Genomic DNA, 14,486 nt, shown 5'->3' with positions numbered 1-14,486 from the left:
TGAAATTCAGTTTATGGATAGGAGCCCAATGACCAGGCTCAGCTAGGAAGTTTTTTGTCTTATGTCTAAACACCAGGAGTAGAAAAAATTGCAGTGACATAAATGTGACATATGACACAATTAAGAATATGATAAAAATAGCTGAATACCTGGCAAAAATATCCTGAGTTAGTGGTAAATAGGTCATCTAGACCTACCGGATAAAACGAGATAAACTCAAGAGAAACCTAGACATAGCAGAGATAAAATGATTGACTTCTTACACCCTCTCTTTTCATCTTTAATGTTTTTAATTCCACAGAAACAAATTCTGAAAATGGGTGTCCTGTTTCAGATCAGTTATAGTTATTTGACTGTACTGCATTTCTATTTAAATGAACCCCTTGGAGAAAAGCTGGTATAAAGCCAGTTAGAATCAGGGTGGGATTTCTAAAGTTGTGAATTTATGATGTTGTATTCCTCCCCTCATGCCAAATTTCAAGATTCACGACTTTGGCTCAAAAAAAAAAAAAATAAAAAATATCTCAGAATTAGTATTTTGGAGGCAAATGAAACCATTCCCGTTAGCTTTAACTTCTAAGCTACTCAAGATTTCTTTTATGAAATTCTCTTAAGGCTAGAGCTAGAGACAGAAAACATATAATGCACTATAGCCTGGAAGAAATGGATCAGTTAGGAATGACTTGTAACAGTTCAAATTCTATTCATTGAAGGAAGATTTGGATAAGGAATGTGCAGACATATACACATTTGGTGGAGAACTATTTAATCAGAGAACTTGCTTATAAGTATATACAAAGAATTTTGAAAAAAATCCTGAAAAAATTTGCCATAGTTGAGAAAAAAAAATTGCAGAACATTCTGTGATTGTGTAGGCATAACTCAAAGTATTTTTCAATGCAATTGCTCATCATCCTTCCAAGGCATGATTTTCAGTAAAAGATAAGCAATCAGTAACTACCAGCAACTTTCTGGAAGGCCCAATGTAAAGATTCTCTGGGAGTTATGTGATAGTGCCAGAAATTTTAACAGTCTGGCAAGAAAACCTAATTAGTAGAGCAGTACTGCAGTAGTTCATAGTGCTATAGTTTGATTTGGCCAACAACATAGTGTATGAAGAAAAGAATTCAAAATGGATCTGGGTAAGCAGCAACTTTGTTATTACATTAGACTTCAAAAGAGTTGGTGTAAAAATATTTATCTTGTGACAAGCGTTCTTGAGCAGCAATATCAATTAGAAAAAAAATTTATATTTAACACTATAATTTGAAAAAAAAAATTTTATGAGTAAGTATTCTTAAATATAAACATTCTCAATTTTTCAGTCCTTAAACATGTCACAAATGTACTGTTATACTTTTAGAATTTTTATTTTGACAGAACAACTCTGATTATTAATAGCATGGTCTACATCTAATGCTCACCAATCTCTTACATTCATTGCTTTAGAGAGAATTTTAAATACAGATTATGTGGTCTCTGCCTTATAATAGTTTCTGTGTAATGCCCTTGTACTGCAGGGAATTTCATTAGCATGTGCCCTGATCTTGTCCTCCAAACCGTCATTGCTTTAGACAAGCATGGATTTAATTGAGAGAAAACCAAGCTGTGACTGTGGCTCAGGTGTGAAGGCTGTTTCCCTCAGCAGATTAAATCCAATGTAATGATTGAGCTTTCTTTTCCTTACTGTCCTCTTATGAGAGATTTAATACTGCATATTAATTATTATGTTGGGCTGTCTTACTATGATGTTGTTTTTCCCATCATTTTGTGGGAGATTGATGCACAGATAAAATTGACTGCTTAATGTACTCAGGATGATTAACTCCTTGAGGATGGATCACAAGGTTATTATAAGTCACCAGTTTTTATATGGCTTCTACTTTAAACTATGAAACTCAACAAAAGGCAGCCCCTGTTAATACCTTGTCGTACTTGGCTGAGCCCTATAGTCTTTGCATCACAGGTTTCTACAGGAAGGCCTGAATACCTCCTGTCCTCCATACTTGTGGGGACCTTTCAAAGTACTATGAACTCCTACATTCATATCCAGCAACTAATCCCTATTTGTCAACAGTACCAATCCAAATACTCAAGGGAACAGCCTCAATCAAAATTCGATTTATGGTACCCAGAATAAACTACACAGGTATGAACCAGCTGTTCACATTTGAAAAAACATGAGAAAAGATAAAGACCACTGCAAACATTTCCCCAGCAGAATGGATATGAGAAGTCTGAAAAACAGGGGACGCTTCTTGTGTGGAAAGTGCTTCAGTAGCATGAATCTGGACTGCAAGGCCCGATCTATACCAAGATATGCATTACAGTCACTAAATGTAAATGAAAGAGCTAAACATCTTTAATATACCATATGATGAGTATATTCCATGTATGCACACATGTAAAGACACAGGCACATCAAATTCATGAATTTATAAGATGGAGCACTATTTCTCACTTCCAATCATCTGGAGTGAAGCAATATAATCTTTCTGCTGGGAATGTAAGCAGTAGCTATACCTGCATGCAAATCCTGTTTATCACTCTTGCCATCAAGTTTATGAGCACATAAATTTCATTTCATAATACTTTTTCACCAGAGATCAATAAGCAGCCAGTAACAAATCACCAAAAGAGAAATGAATTTGTATAATTGACTTGCTATATTACATTCAGGAAATCATTCTAAAGAGTTTCCTATACAGCATGCAAAGTCTCAATCCTATGGAATTTAGTAAACTACAGGAATTTAAGGAAGATGAGCTGCAGTACATCTACTGAGCCTTTTATCTCTAAGGATTGAAAGCAAACACATTATTTATCTTAAAGATCTTCAGTCCATGGACCGTGTTGTTAAGCATGTGAGAGTCAAGCAGATAGAGCCAGCTATTAATAAGATTATTATAAGTTAAATTGATTTATAATACTTTCAATCATACCCCAGTACAGAGATTTGTACTTAAATAGTTAGAAAACGGAAGTTCATTACTTAGCCTATCCCCATGAAGTCATAGTATTAAAACAACATGGCATTTTTGCCACCCACCATGTTGGAAACTTACAGTCTGAGGAACATCATGTTATCTGTTGGCTGGAAAGAGGGTCCTATTCTGTCCCCTGTGCCCCACTTAGCATCTACCACTAAGAAACAGCTAGAAGTCTTAAAAAATATTACAACACATTTCACGCCTTTTGCAAAGAGTAGTCCTATAAAAAGAGGTGGGACTAAAAGTACAAAGTACCAATATCTAAAGAGAATGGGACTGGCAACTTGGAAAAGCCCTAGGCCGAGTTGCGCTAACCCAGGCCTCGTTAAACCATTTGTGCCCTGACCTCAGCCACTCAGAGAATAACCTACACTGTACAAAGACGTGCTGTTACAGCTGAAAGTTTAGATGTACCCAACCAGTTTTAATTCAAGTCTTCAACTTCTTTGTTTCTTAGGGTCAATTTAAACTGAAACTTTTAAATTTAAAAGGTTACATATTTCTGCTCCAGAAACCAGTATTGAAATGGAAGTCTTCCAGTGGAAACAGAAAGCAGCTGGGAATGAGTAAATGGCTCTAGAATACCGAATAAAATACTATATCCTCTCACCTGAACATAGCACTGAGAAGTAAATATAAACTGTGTATTCTGAAGTGCATGAATTTATAACAAATCTGATCAAAAGCAGAACAACTGTTATAAATTCCACTGTATTCCTTCCCCACCGCCTCTCTTCCAAACTCTTCTCCAATGCTCCATTCCATTTCACTTTTTCCACGTGTATTCTGTACTTGCAATTTTGTAACTCGGGCTTTCAGAAAAGTTAAGTATTCACCACACAGTTTAGAAAAAGTATTTCAGCATTTGATTTTCTCCATTTTTTCTCGATTCCAAAAAAGCTCTTTGTACACATCAAATGACATGTTCCTAAAGAGTTCAGCAAGAGCTACAGCTCTGACTCAAGCTCAGTCAATAAAATCCTGTACAAATAGAACTGTTCTAAAAAAATAAACGAACCACCAACCACCACACCATCACCCCCAAAAACCCCACCCAACTAAGAGTCCATTGGCCATGGGGTAGCAGCAACCATATTAATCTGGAATTTCTTCATAAAAATTGACTCTGATTACTCAGCTAACACAAGTGGCATAGCCCATTGCTTTCAAAAGGAAAGAGACCAACTTGCCTTAGCTGAAAATCCAGCTTTACGCTTTAGGCAAACTTGCTATGAACTCCTTATAAGGCGACAGTAGTCTTGCTCGTTACATTACAAGTGCTCGTCCTCTCAGGTTGATCCCCTAAACTACACAAAAAGGCTATCTGTAGTCCTACTAACAAGAACAACACAGAAGTTGGCTGGAGTGACCTTAACCATACACCTCCGTTATTCAGAATTCTCTGATTTTGTTGACATTCAGCCTTGGTAGTGCATTTGACAGTGTTTTAAACTTTGTGAGAATATAGAAGGATTTTATATGTATATATATAAAAATACACAAAAATCACACCCTATATGTTTACAATAGGTATAGAATATTGTTTAATGCTATTCATCCTTAAATTACTCACATGTTCTCAAACTTGTTAGCACTTTAACAAGGTATTCTAACTGGAAATAATAGAATTGCAAAGCAAGAGATCAGATACTTCCTCTTTGAGATTTCCTGAAAAGCCCCAAATGACTGAACTGAAGGACAGCAGAGGAAACTAAAGACAAGGAAAGCAAGAAAGCCTGTTGAATCAATAATAGACTGTTTCACTCAGAAATACTCTGAAGAGATTGCTCTTGGGTCATGAGCCTGGGCAGGTTTTTGAACACCCTCGTCTTCGAAGGATTTAGCCTTTTGGCTTTCCCTGTTCAGTGTAGAAGTTATCTAGCTGCCAAGACTGTAAGATGGTATCTCAATCAATATCTACATTAAATATTTCTGGCAGGCACTCTGCTCTGGTTGACAACAATCTAATATTTTTTTTGTGCTGATTTCAGCCAGAATTTTCTTACTATTGAATGTTTTGTAGGGAAAAAAATATTTATGGAAGGTTAGTAGTCTGGTATGAGACTTATTTTTAAAAAAAATCTTTTCAAAACATATTCATAGCATCTAGAAATGAGTTAAGAACTTATTCTTTCACTACTGTAAGAATTAATAACTTTTCAAAAATTTTTTACATATAAAACACAGTAAACGGTTTTACGATAAGTAAAAATAACTTCTTGAGAAATAGAAGAGTTATTTTCAGTTAACAGCACAGAACAGATATCAGTCCTTGTTCAGGCTGGCAAAATGTAAACTTAGGCTAAGTTAAATAGCTAAGGAGCCAATCTGTGGTTTCCTGGAGTGGAAGAACACCTCTGTACTTATAAAAGGCAAAGGGATGTATCTAATAACTCCATATGCACAGGTTTACTCCTCATCTGGAAGAGGTGAGTGACAACCAAAGTTCACGCAATTCCTCCTGGGTTAATGACTGGATGAACGAGGCCAGTGGCCTTTCACTAATTCCAGGAACATATCCAGCATCAACATTTTATTGTTTTTATTCTTTTAAAATATTTCTCTTATTAAATGCACTTTCTATTTTTACTCTTATCTCTAGGTAGCTAGAGAGCTTTAGGTCATAATTTAGCAAAACATTTAAATGGGTACATGAGTGAGACATTAGGTGAGAATGCTTAAAACTAAGCGTATATTTTCCTGTACCAAATTTTTTTTCCTGCAGTTGTTCTTCAGTGCTCTTTACAGATTGAGTTGCTGTATTGCAATATTTTCAAGTAATTGTGTAGCGGTTCCCAAGGCAGACAGGTTTAATTGGCATGTTCTATAGTAGTAGTTAACATGGGATGCATAAAGGTTTACATCTATATATATTCTATCTATTCTCCCCTTTTTTTGTCAATATTATTTCTGTGTATTATTTTCATGGCACAGAATTGCTGAGCTACAGGAAAATAATAGGAATAAATAATGACTACAAAAAAACTGCGGGTGAGTGGTTAAATTGGGGTTACTGTACGCATTTGCAGTTTTAATATAGCTAGTAGCACTTCAAAAGGATTTTTCAGTATTTGAAGATTAGTGTACTAGTCCTGCACTGTCCAAAGAAAGCAAGCTGCTCAGGGGAGTCTGGGACCAACCATTTATTTTAGGCCACAGTCAACCACCTTCCCCAAAAACACCCTTTCTGCAGAACTATAGCATCAGTTTAAAACTTCAGTCACAAAAGTATCCAAGTATAAGTCATGTTCACATCTTTAAAAAGGAACTAAAGCAGGATGGTTTCAGACAATGCCACTAAACGTGAAGCCACACAGGACGTATGTTTTGCTGGCTTATGCACTCCATTACTACTGAAAATTGAATATGAGCTACGTCACTTTTTTGGAAGCTGTAGGATCAACCCAGACTCCCAGGCAGGTGAGATTTCTCCTCTTTAATATAAACCTGACTTTATAATCCTGTTCAACTGTTGCTCCCAACCCACTGCTTATTGCTCATATTCATAAGTTTATACAACCTCAGGGATGCTGGCTAAAAATAAGTTGTTCCACAAAAGGTTTATGATATCATGCCAGTGACTCCAGAATCATCTTCTCATTCGAGCTAGTTAGTGAAAGAAGTGACAACTTCACTATGCTAACAGAAAAATTTATTTTACTTAGAATACAGGATTAGATTCACTGCCCAGTCACTGATTCCTCTTCTCAGGTCCAGAATCACATTTATTCTGCAGCCTCTCCATCACAGAGGAGAGGCCAACATCTTTACCAGGAAAGGACAGTGCTGGTACAGAAGCAGATGGCTCCTGTTTGACCAAGAGACATGATTCAGCACCTGTCCCTGGGCAGAAGAAACTCATTTGGCAGAGTGCTGCAGGAGAGCCTTGAACAAGCTTCCAAAGCCACCCTCCTGTCAGAGAGCAGCTCCTCTGCAATGCAGTTGCTCTCCAAGGGTGCAAACTGGTGCCAAATTGCCTAAGGCCAGATTCATAGCTAAGATTCGGTTTGCGTTTGTTTGATTTATTTTGTTTTCCATTACACTTTTGCTGCTCTTTTTTTTTTCCCAGACAGCAACCTATGAATTTATTAGAAGTTACCTTGTTAAATGCTGTTTAACACTATGAATGTGCACCCATAGGATCTATTTCGCCTACTTTAAAGCAGCGGTGCTGTAAAGCTTCTAAATCTATATCTTGACTATTTAAAATAAGAAAAATAATGCTCTCTTTACATAATAGATTACAGGTGAACTAGTCAGCCCAGGTTCCCTAAATAACTACAGAGAAATAGTGAATACACATTTACAAACATTTTCTACAAATGAGTTATTTTATCTATACAGTCACATGGCTCCAACATGGAAGTACCTAAATGAAAGACAGAAGTTCAAGAGCCTTCATGATGCTGGAGCACCTCAGGAACCAGTTTGAGAGAGACCATTTCGCAAGCCACTCGGTGGCTTGTGATTATGCAGTCATTAGCATGCTGCACATAACCATGTGTGAAGACGTGACAAGGATTCATATATATAAACAACGTATGTTGCACAGTAAATTACTTGTGGAGATACACTTTGGAGGATTCATTATTGGAGGATATCTATAGTTCTTGTCTGGTTCACAGGAGGACATGTCTCCTATGCAAAAGAGCTTTGTGTTGCTGCTAACTGAGTATATGAGAAATAGTGAGTGTTGCTACAGGTGTTCATAGAACTCCTCATTCCTCAAGCCTGTTCCCCAGGAAGGGAATAACCACAGACAGCATTTTAGTTTTCCCCACTGTTTTTTTTTGCCAACAGTGAAAGCAAATGAGGACACACTTGCCTCAAGCATTTGTCTGTGTTATATGAAATTGTTAAATTGAAGCTTAATTTGTCGCAAGACTTTTATGTAGTAGCAGCAATGGCTATTTTATTTTTAACCAACTAAAATATTATTATTATAATAAGTCAAACAAAACATGCTCTAAAAGTCATAGCAGAGGTTTTTCCAAGCTAATTATATCCACTTAGAAAACAAGATTGGGAATGCTATGGAACACAAAACTAAAAAAAGATGTTTCTATGGTGCTATCGCTGGAAAATATACCCAGAACTACTGCACAAAGAATTATATAGAGTATTATAGTAACATTTTGACAGCAGATGTCAAAATCATATGTAAAGGCAGTGGCAGAGAAAACTTATGTTGCGCATTTGAAATCAAACAAGGTAACAAACAAGGCAGGCCTTGGGATTAGATCCTCTCATTTTCAAGGCTGATTATGAATGAAATCATGGGCTTGCTTCTTGCCTGTCAGAAACACTTTTGTTTCTCTTTTGATTGGTATTTTGGTTTCCTTCACTTCTTGTTTTCTCTTTTTGAAATAACACATGGACTTATCATTTATTCGGTGCTAGATCAGTAAAAGTCTCAATCCACACTGTACTCCAGGAGTTTCGCTGCCTTCTACAAGTGCCCCTGGCCTATGTCGACATTAAACCCACAATATGATATGAATCTCTTATATCTGTGAAACACCAAATCCAAACTATTTTTATTTTTTGATCTTCATGTTTTAGGTGAAAATGACAATCAAGTCTATCCCTATCCTTCTTTTGCAAAAAACACATGAATGCGATTTTTTTTTTCAAGTAATCTCCAGTAATAATAGCCTATTAAACAAACAAACAAACAAAAAAAAACCAGAAAAACCCCTTTCAAATAGTGATTTACTTAGAAAGATTAGTCCAAAACCTCAAAATGCAGAATATGCAAGAAAGAGCACAAAACTCCACATGATTTCCTGGAAGACATCATTTTTCAATCACCTACAGCAAACCTGAGGCACTCAAACATCAGAAATTACTTTTTTAAAAAGTTATAACTAACCTCTGTCTCTCATATTCCAGTGTGTAAAATAGAATTGATGATACTGACTAGTGTTTGTAAAGGACCTGAGATTCTGAGAGACAAAAAAAAAAAAAAAAAAAAAAAAAAAGAAAGCCAAGTGCCAGGCAGGACCAGGTGTGCTGCTAAGTAGCCAAGTCCCCCACCTTTTACTGCATACTGTTATTCAAAGAGAGAGATGGGACTGTACATTTATTCCACTGATAGTCTTCACTCTTCAATAAAGAACTACAGAAGCAGGGGGCAATGTTACTTCTATTCTCTACAACAAAAACAATTCACAGAACAGGAAAGACCAGACATAACTTTCAGACAGCACAGGCTATTCATGGGATGTACAGAGGTTAATAGAGATGAGCGGTGCCTATTATGCAGAGATATAGATTGTGAGTGAGAGGGGTCTCAAAAAGAAAAAGCCTTTGGATTTAATGGATAGCAGTTTGTCACTGGTTAAGCTGGGTAACCTAATCTTTGAACCCTAGACATCAAGTGGAATGATTATTTATTTATCAGACAGATGTCGCTCTCTCAATACTCCTTCTGTTTCTCCAGGTATTAAAAGGTTCACCACAGGACAAGTTTAGGATATTCCCTTAGGTTAATGAATATCCACAGATAAAAAAAATGTGATCATTTTAATGTACTTCTGCATAGAGAAGATGATAGTCTCCATTAGGATAAATCCAGTGAGGTGAAAGCTGTGCCAAAAGAGAATCTGACTCCCAGTGTTTATCTTGCTGCAAATCAGAGACAGCATAGCAGAAAGTTCTGCTCAATTACTCTACTGGCAAATTATTCAGCAATGCAATAGAAACTGAAAAGTAACGCACACCATATAAACTGTATGTGACAGTTTACATCTAAATTGTTTATCAACATGATTATAATAAACTAAAGAACAAATTAAAAAGTTTTCAAAGATTACAGCTGAAGTCTTGAAAATAATGTTGGAATTGTGTTATGGTTTGCAACAAGTCAAAGCACCATTTTAGCAAAACCACAAATTATTTATAACAATGGGTAAAGTGTATCATTAATAATGACCACAGTTCTATATATGGGTTGAACTCTTTCAGCCAGAGGATCACTGAGTGTTTTACAGTCAGTATTCAGGGCACAAACTCACTGTCTGCATAAGTGGGCTTTCATTCTAGAAAACGTTGAAGAAATAATTGATTCCCCATTCTCAATTGTACCGATGACTTCTGTGCATGACATCAGCTAAGCTATCAGCTTGCTTGCATTCTCCCCAGCGCAGGCTTGTGCTCTTAGGAACTCCTCAAGACATCCCAGAATTTTTATGTTATTACAAAGGAAGTAACAACCTAAGTTAAATATAATACATCAGGGAAACGGCAGATCAGTCTGCCACAGCAAACCCTTGGGCCCTGCTGTGACCTCCTGACCTGTTGAAGCTGAAAGTGAGTTTTGAGCAGAGCTCCTCTATCAACACCACCAGAATGTAAAGCCAAGGACTGTGGGGCTGGGAGGAACTAAAAATGCTCTCAGATGCACTCTAACACTAATTATTTCTTAAACTTACTTCTCTGAAGTTAGACAAAGCAAAAAGTGTAGAGCAACTACTGTATTTGTAAAAACTGCTGCAATGACAGGGAGCAAAGTTTCTCCCAATGTTTAATCAACTGAACTATTATTTGCTGTAAAGAAGATACATGCTTCAAACAAAACAGAGAATGATGCAAAAAACACCAAAGAGATTTGTAATACTGTGTTAACAGATTAATAATAGTTTTCTTACTCCCCCAAATGTATTTATGCTTATAACAACATACACAGCATAATTACAAAATGCGATAACTAATTTTAAATGAATTCAACAAGGAATGCAAATCTGCATAGCAAGAGCTTACTCCCAGCTCTTCCAGATTGAACAGATGCAGGACCAGGCTTTCATAAGAGCCCAGGGGGTTATTTTCAAGGGCTCAGCACCCTCAGTTGTGGACAGATTTTCAATATGTCAAGGTCATATTTAGACACTTTCATGATTGCTAGATCCACAGAAACAACTTCCCCCCTGTTGCCACGGCAGCACCACAGAGATCAGGACTCCAAACACACACACACACCACTGAGCTCTTGGGTTGAATACAGTCACTTTGTTTTGGTGCCTAAACTAGGGATAAGCTTTTGAAAGAAGTCTGGCTCATGTTGTAGATAATGACTTTTTTAAAAAAAATCTGGCCCACAGAGCATTCTTTGGATTACTGACAAGAATCTCCTTTCTCATCTAAATCCAGACAGACCAACAGGGTGACCTGCTGTGCATAGTTACATGGAAGCTGAAAGCTTATTGCTCTATGTGAAGCATGTAGTGGCCAAGCATCCTAATGATAAATGAATACAAGTTGTAGTTTTTCCCCTCCAGTTTATTTGTAAAAGTCTCAGATCTCACATCCTTCTAGAAGAGGTTATATAGTGCTACAGTAACACCTAACAGCCTTTACAAATGAGATCTGTGATTGTATTACTGCATTACGACCACAACCAAAGACTCTAACTGTTCTTGGGTCCTAACATGCTAATTGCAGCACAAAGAATGTAGACACATGCTTGCACACACAGTTTTATAAGGAGGGTCCATAGCTAATGGCATACATTGACTTGAATGGTTAAAGTTACTTTGGTGAAAGTAGTCCAACAAAAAGACAAAGTGAAACTGAATTTCTCTCCAGTAGCCAGCTGGGGAGAAGAGTATCCTACTCTGGGCATCCTCACCAGTGCAGCAGGTTGCCTACACCCAATACATCCCTCACAGTAACTATCTTGTTTTCATTAGGACCTGATCAAAGTCCCAACAGGTTGCTCTTGCTTATGATGCTGCTTGCACTGACTAGGGCACACATTAATCAGTGGCAGGTGCTGCACACCAGCTAGTTTGTAATCTTCACACATGTGTATCATTGGGTCCCCTGCTGTAAACCAAGAGCCGACTATCAGGACAAGACCAGGGGGGTGGCAAGCGGCAAGAGTCTCTTACTGGTAGTGATCACTTCCCATGAGAATTGTCAGCCTACAGTATGGGGTTTGCAGATGCACAGCCAAGAGGAAAACAGCACAAGAAGAAGGGGCAAACACCGCTGTAAGAGATCAGAGAGATACCACAGAGCTGCAGAGGACAAAGGCTAATAAGGCACAGTGCAGCTCAGTCACCATTCAGTCACCAAAAGGCAGATTGTTCCTTGAAAGACTTAAGGTTCTTGTTATGATAAGGCCCTTAAGGGGTTAAATGGAAACAGGGAGGTGCAACATCTTGCCCAATATTTCACTACTGTTCAAGCAAGTGAAAGGGACACAAAGCAATTCTCTCAGTCAAGACAGACAGATTTCTTGGGCCTTCCAGGTCATTCCTAATCTGTCTCACATATAGCAGTGACTCTACACAAATATTTTACACACTCTCATGATGTACTCACTCTGCCAGCACTCTGAAATGAGCAGAAACCTGGGTGGGCTCTGTGTGTGTGTGTTGAAGGGGCTGCAGTCAGAGCAGCATCAGGTCCGAGCTAAGAAGATAGGTGTGGTTTTGGGTAGCACAGGTGCATGGCTTCCACTTGACTCACAGCATAAACAGCCCCCATGTACCTCCACTTGCAGCAAAATAGACTGCACTGACCTCAGTTTGAAAATGACTGCGTTGACGGATCTGCTGTATCCTGAGGAGAAAGTGCAGACACATCCATACTGATGCTAAGGAAAATTCTACCTACAGTGTGGGAGAAAGAATGGACTGTAACACTTATTTTGTGCTTTGTACATGTTCCCTGAAAAGCTTAAAGGCCTAAAAACAAGAGGTTCAAGAGGTACTGGTATATCTATATTTCAAGGTAATATAATTCCTACATTTTTATCCTTCAACAATAGGATCATAGAACCATCTGGGCTGAAAGGGACCCTTAAAGGTCATCTAGTCCAATCCCCCTGCATCGACCAGGGACACATTCAGCTAGACCAGGTTGCTCAGAGCCCTGTCCAACCTGACCTTGACTGCTTCCAGGGATGGGGCATCTACCACCTCTCTGGGCAATCTGTGCCAGTGCTTCACTACTCTCATTGTGAAAAATTTCTTCCTTACATCTAGTCTAAATCTATCCTCTTTCAGTTTAAAGCCATTACCCCTTGTCCCCCTGCTAAAAAGTTTCAATCCATCTTTCTCATAGCCTCCCCCCCTTAAGTATTGAAAAGCTGCAATAAAGTCTCTCCAGAGGCTTCTCTTCTCCTGGCTGAAGAACCCCAACTCTCTCAGTCTTCAGAATTTTCCAGATAGTAAAAGACATGATGTTTTCAACTACACAAAGTTATGTTTTCTCCTTGGAGACGCAAAAAAATACTGGAAGACACTGAAACTCCTGATTAGCCAATAAAACAATGAGCACTTTATCAGGTATTTCCAGCTGCTAAATATAAGGATCTTTCAAGAGCTGATACTTTGTCAGGTCACTTCCTAATAGGTGTTGTGAAATTGTATCTGCCAAAGTCCTCATATATAGGAAATGGGCTGTGAAAGAAGTGGTTAGCAGTTACCAAACTCTACTAGGAAACATGCACTATAAGCACTAACAGCAGTATGGGTGTTCTGCTCTCTAAGCTTATAAGCACCATGGATGCCACAAGCTATGGGAAAGGCAGTAATGAATTGCTATCACTGTATTATGGGAACAAACTGTGTATACTAATGTTTTTGCACCAAGAACCTTCACCTTTTTTGAATAACTGTGCATAAATCTAGGGATCTGTAACAAGTTAAAAAATTTCTCTGATTCTCAAGGAATGCTTTGCTCTGTTATTTGCTGTAAATCCACAGAAACCTCAGATAAGCCCCATAAGTAAGTCACTGCGGAAAAAGATGCCGAGCCTCCTGGGCCCACAGGGTGTGCACACATTTAGAGAGTACAGGGCAACCCAGGTACTACTTGCAGAATATTTCAAACAGGCACCCATCTGATTTTTATGGAAACGTTGTTTGACTTGCGGGAAAGCCAGCTTGTCAGAGCAGAAAAGGTCTGTACTCCCTAGCTTACAAAGACAGCCCCCATCCCAAGGAGTTTACAGGAGTTTTGCTGTGTTTGTACAGTACCTGGCTACAACAGAGCACAAGTCAATAACCGGTGTCCCTCAGCAATGTTGCAGTAAAAAAAAAAAAATAAAAATTACATTAGTACATTTCTCTACCATGTTACAGGGTATGTCATGATGTGCTTTCCTCACTCCTCCACTCATTTCTCTGGAGAGAGTGGTAAAACTCAGATTAAACAGTATTCACTCCCACTCTCCTGTTAAGGATGCTTTAAGCTCTAACTTTTTGACAGGCTGCTCCTGTTTCTCCTTCCTGGCTGCTCCCAGTGTAGGTGTGAAAAGGCTCTTGCAGATCCACACTCCCTCAGCTTAGGTGTCTGCTGCCTCATGGGAGGATGGTGCCCCAAGCCCCAGCCTCCTTCCAGGGCTTCTGCATTTGGCCTGCTAAACAGGATGGGCAAAGCCAACCCCTTTGTTCTCCAAGAGACAGCCATGGGTTGGATGCTTGAGCCTGTTGACTAGATTAACTCCTACACAGAGACACTGGCATCAACCCAGAGGCAGGCATTCAC

Source organism: Calidris pugnax, unplaced genomic scaffold, assembly GCF_001431845.1.
Source record: "Calidris pugnax isolate Ruff unplaced genomic scaffold, ASM143184v1 scaffold63, whole genome shotgun sequence".
NCBI classification, from domain to species: Eukaryota; Metazoa; Chordata; class Aves; order Charadriiformes; family Scolopacidae; genus Calidris; species Calidris pugnax.
The sequence above is the reverse complement of the archived record's forward strand: the minus strand, read 5'-3'. Positions refer to the sequence as shown.